Source organism: Arvicola amphibius, chromosome 4, assembly GCF_903992535.2.
Source record: "Arvicola amphibius chromosome 4, mArvAmp1.2, whole genome shotgun sequence".
NCBI classification, from domain to species: domain Eukaryota; kingdom Metazoa; phylum Chordata; class Mammalia; order Rodentia; family Cricetidae; genus Arvicola; species Arvicola amphibius.
The window spans coordinates 130,515,039-130,521,038 of NC_052050.1; positions in this window are offsets into that span (position 1 = coordinate 130,515,039).

The window sequence follows — 6,000 nt, forward strand, 5'->3', positions numbered from 1 at the left end:
CATCAGAGAACCTTTTGTGATGCTATGCACATTGGCACACTCCTGCAGTTCCATCAGTTAGGGTCTGATGGGACGAGGAACAGCATTAAGGCAAGCTTTGGCTATATCATGTGTTTGAAGTTATCCTGGGACACATGAGACACTATCTCAAAAAGATAAAATTAAAAAAAAGAAGCATTTTTGTAAAAAAAAATAAACACCATATTTTGCCAAATTCCAAATCCATGTCTAGTTCATTCATAACTATTGGAAGTTAAATATTTAATATGAGAATGTCTTTTGTTATTTATAATCAAGAGCAAGTGGAAAGATAATTGGAAAATGTTGACAAGGTGCACCCTTTGAAGAGATAGGAAATCTTGCAGGATTGTTCTTTTTCTTGTCATGGGGTTTACCTAAACTTTTCTGCTCAGGGGAGCTGTTGAGTCTCAAGAGGAAGTGCTAGGCACGGAAAGACTGTTGAAAACAGTGTTCACTGGAGGAATGAATTGGATTAAAAAGAAATGAGAATGACGTTAGGAGTTTCTGTCTGCTCAAGTGTAGACAACAAAGGCAAGGTGGTGCCGTATACGCCTTCATTCCCAACATTCCAGAGGGCAGAGGAGGCAGGTGGATCCCTGAGTTCAAGACCAGCCTGGTCTACGTAGTGAGATCCAGGATAGCCAGGACTACACAGAGAAAACCTGTCTTGAAGAAACAACAAACAAAACAAACAAGCAAACAAAAACAAAAAAACAAAAGAATACAAGCCCATTGCTGGATCGTGTTTTTTAAGCTATCATCTATTTCCAGCATTCAATTTCTTATCTTTCTTTGTTTTTAACTCTATCATTCAGAATATATTATTTTCCATGAGTTGACTTACTTTTCCTTTGGATTACACCTTATCTCCACAACTTATCAAGTAATATCATACGGTAGACTCAGGCATCAAGAGACAGAAAAAAATATGGTGGACTTTTAAGATCCAGGTACTTCCACCAGCAGGTGCCTAATCAGCCTCGGCCTCACTTCCCTCCTGAATCAAACAGGTCAATAATTTCTATCCTCTCAGGTTTGTCCGAGAAGGGGAGACAGCACAGAGAGTTGGTAGCACAGTTCGTGGCCCACAACAGATTCAGAAGGCATCTGTTGCTGTTTTAATAGAAAAATGTAAAGAAAAGAGCAAAGCTAAGCCCCCTCTCCACCTCCTTGCAGAGCAGTTGAAACTGATGGTGCCTGCCACTGCGGTCTCTCTTTCTCTGAAATTGCAGACTTTCCCGAACTTATGTTATGAATCTTCAAGAAGAGGTATTTTACTGCCATGCCTTGCATTTCTCTATCTTGACTCATTATTCTTAATAAATAAGTTTTCTAAGAAGAGTTTGAAAGATAGGAACCCTTGCAGATGCCTTGACAGGTCTCTTGCTGCTGAACCATTAAAAGAGTTAATAACTAGATGCTATTCTTCCTGGGATTTGCTCACATTATTGTCATTGGTGATGGTACAAAGATTCTTTTATTTCCTTTTTTTTGTGTACAGATATTCTTAAAGACATATATTAGTAGCATAGTTTCTAATGACATTCATACGTAGCAGGGTCTTGAAAATGTAAAACAGGACTCCTCTATCCTAAGGGAAAACAATCTTATGCAATTAAAATTGACTCTCTACTGAGAAAAAAATTTATATTTTACAGTTATTGAATTATATCCCCTTTCACTCATTCTCATGCCATGAACCTCTTGTCAAATTTGTTTTAGTAGGAAAAAAAAGGAAAAGCTACTTTATAGGATTCTTACTTTCTACACACTAGAGCGAGTTATGCCTAGTGAATAAACAAACAAACAGGGCAATCTATGTGCTAGCTGTTGCTCAGGCATATGAATTTTAATCAGAAAAATAGACTTCTCTCTTTTGAAAATGAACATTGCTATTCCTTGCCTTGTGATCTGCAAGCTGGAGACAAGACCATCCTTGGCAGTTTAGGCCATAGGATTAAGTCCAAGTTGTGCATCCCACTTTCTCCCAGGAATATTCTCTGTAGGTAAAAATAGGATGAATAAAAATGAGCATTAAAAATTTTCCTGGAGGGAAAAGATATTACTGGAGAGTGGCCTGAAATGTAAACATAAAGAGATGGAGTTTGGACAGTGCACAGTGATCAAAAGCAAAGAATCTGCATGGGGGGGCACTGTTCTGACACCTACTATTTATCTACTGAGTGACTTACACACCCCGTGAACGGTGTCCTAAACCGACAGTCCAGGCAAAACAACCTGCCCCATAATATCCTTGTAAAAATCACACCTATTTCTTAAAACTCACTTTCAGCTAAAAAAAAAAAAAAAAAAAAGAAACAAGAAGAAAAAAAAGGTCCAACTTGGTAACATTGGACACCACTCAGAAACTAGCCTACTATGAAAGGTAGGTTTGCATAGTTTTGCTTGGCCTATGCAAAGCATGTACGAAGTGAAACCCATTATCAATGCATAACGACCTTTTGGTTCAGTTACCCCAACATTTTCTCTTCCATATCTTCATTGTCTTTCCCCCCCTTTTCCCCATAAAGTAGCACTCTAAAACTCCCTATGTTCACTGTAGTAAAATTCAGAGCCCAGTTTCTTTCTCTGTGGCCCTGGAAGTATATGTTGCAAGACAAACTTAATCTGCGTTATAGCAAGCCACCTTCTTATCTCTTATCTGTGGTTCCATTTACTGTGATCAATTATTGTATTTTTCATATAAGTTCAAATTTTAGTGCTTCTAACACTGCTTGATATATTTCTCCTTAGTTTCTAGATAAAAGAAAACAATTGTTGGCAGTGTTTTTATTCTATGATTATGTATGTCACTATGTTTATATATGTCTAATGATGTCAGAACATCATCCCATTCCAGAGATAAATGTGATAATGGCAGAGAACTTGATAGGAGGTGAAAAGAGGAGATAAGCATATATATTTCTAGTAATCATGTAAATTAGAAAAGAGATTTTGATACAATTAGGTGATGTGCAGTAGAAGCTTCATCCATATAAGTGTAAATTGTTCATCAAACCCAAAGCAAATGGCCAGGAAATACAGGCAGAAACATCAGTATAATGACCGTTACTTATGACAAAACCAGCTTGCCTCAGCAAACAGAGGGTTATTTAATGCTTTCATATTTTATAGTAGAACAAGATCTGATGATTGAAAATTCCATTGTGTAAAGCTCTCTGTACGTTGTAGGAATACTTGGGGGGAAAGCGTTTCTTAAACTCTGGCTTAATATAACCTCCTGTAAATACAGAAACACTGTGATTGAAAAAAATAAAAGGTAGGACTTTTCCAAGTCCTAATGGTTCTTGAAGAATAAACAATTACAAACACTGTTTTCTTTTTTTTTCTCCCACTGATATCTTGAACTGTGATAGAAGGCATGATGTTGGGTAATATGCAAAGAAAAGATGATGCAAATAGTTGGAAATCATTAATAGTATAATGCTGCTGTCCTAGTGTCTCTGGCTGGGTCATTGACCTTGAAGGGATTGGAAAGGAAACTGACTGCAGGCAGAAGGGGCCAACCATGTGTACTCATTTTAATCATTACTTGCTTTGGAAAGAAATAACTTGGTTCTCCAAAAGTGACATTAATCCCTTATGTTGATGACTTCCCGGTGATGTAATTGTCTTTTAAAAACCACACTATCTAACTGGGCACAGTGATGATGCACACCTTTAATCTCAGCACTTGGGAGGCAGAGGCAGGTAGATTTCTGTGAGTTCGAGGCCAACAGGGTCCCCAGAGTAAGTTCTAGGACAGGTCGCCCCCCCCAATCCCCACATTACCTGATTAGTGTTATGCTGGAGACATCGTTTTCAGCACAGGGGTCACACCATGTCTAAACCACAGTATTTACATCTCTCTGTTTTCATAAATATTAATATATACATTTATAAGATTTTCAAAAGCTTTTTCTAATAGATTTTTGATGGTATTGTTTGAGGCAAGGACATATTCTAGCTAACCTGAAACTCTCTGTGTAAACCTAGCTAGTTTCAAGTTTGTAGCAAACTTCCCACGTTGACCAGTAGATGCTTATGTGTGACAATGTCTCATTATATAAACTAGGAAGCCCTCAAACTCTCTATTTCATCAATATACCAAATAAAAACCCATTTTCTTCAAAGTAAGATTGTCCTGATATACAGGGACAAGACAATTCATAATTTGATAACAGAAAGGCCTTACTTTACCAATGATAGAAATATCATGAATTAAAATTACTGCCCTTATTTTCAGAAAGGAAAAAAACAGTGTCTGTATTCACAAGAATTAATTCAAGTCAGACAAACCAGAAGGGAGAGAGGCTGACTCACTCTGAGTAAACAATGTAATAGCAATGAGAATGGTTACTTGCCTTATATATTGTTCTATCTTCTGTATTAAAACTCAGTGCAGCAAGGAGGTGGTGGTGCCACCTTTAATCCCATCACTGGAAAGGCGTAGGCAGGCAGATCTCTATGAGTTCGAGACTTGCCTGGTCTACAAGAGATAGTTCTAGGACAGGCTCAAAGCTACAGAGAAACCCTGTCCCAAAAACCAAAACAACAAACAAAACAAAAACCTCAGTGCAGTGTGAATAGGCAAGAATAGAGGTAGGCTATAGGTATCTCACATAGAACCAGAAAGAACTAAACTATGCAAAGTTGCCATCAAGCAGAGAGCATAGCTGCAATTATCGTTAACAATCATCTTTCTCTTACAGCAACGTACCCTCACAGCCACCTTCCTTCTTGACTGAAAACAGGCTTTTTCCATGTTGTTCTTTTCTTTTTCTTCAGTAATTTCAACTAATATCCCCTGAAAGTCTGCAGAATTCCTTTCACCCCACAGCACACAGCATGAGGGACACTGAGGCAGATGCAAAGTTCTCTCTCCTGGTGCCAGAGTAGGTGGTACAGGAGAATGGACCACCTGTGTTTTCTTGTTGAGTCTCCGTGGACCCTACAAACAAACTGGTAAAACAGAGCAGCATCGATACTTAACTCTAACCACAGGACAAGATCTATCCTCATCAAACAACTCCCTTTGTTGCTGACCTTTGGGTGTTCACTCTCTCAAGCTTTCCCCTCATGACTGACTTAATCTTCAAAGTGTTTTGCACCTGGCAATATGCCAGGTCCTTTGCTCATTTGAAGATAAAGATAAGCACCCCCAAAATGTTTTTTTACACAAACTTACAGACATATATGCAAACAGATTATAAATCAATATACAAAACAGAATAACAAAGCAGAACAGTGATCAGATAACTGCCACCAGGTAGACTGGCATTTCAGTACTCCTGGCTTATTTTTTTTTTTTTTGGTTGTTGTTATTTGTGTGAATTGGATAAGTTATTCTACTTCATGAGCTTTGGTTTCTTTGTCCTTGATATGTAGATAAAATTCTTAAGATAGAAAGTAAGTGGAAATTATATTGAATGAAAGAATAAAAGTAGAACAGCATAATAAGCAAGGCAGTCCTGGGTTGTTACAGAGCTGTTGCTTGTTGGTGTAACATATAAAATATGTCCTCTGCTCACGACTGGCCTGGTGGGCACATGAGTGTGTCAGAGGTGAGCATCTGTGGTAAATATGTGGAGATAGAGAACTCAGAAAATAAGGTTTTTTTCTTTCTCATTTTTGTTTATTAAAAATTTCCATCTCCTCCCCTCCTTCTCCCACTTCCTTCCCCTCCCTTCCACCCATACCCCCACTCCGCCCCTCTCCAAGCCAAAGAGCCATCAGGGTTCCCTTCACTATGTTAAGTTCAAGGTCTTCCCAGCTCCCCCTAAGTCCAGGAAGGTGAGCAACCAAACTGACAAGGCTCACAGTGAGCCCGTCCATGCTGTAGGAGTTCATGTTCATTGCCGTTGTCCTTGGTTTCTCAGTCCCTCCTCCACTGTCAGCCACATTCAGAGAGTCCGGTTTAGTCCCCCTGTTCCATCAGTCCATTCTGTAGTGAGGAGCTGTGGGGCCGGATTCCAGCCA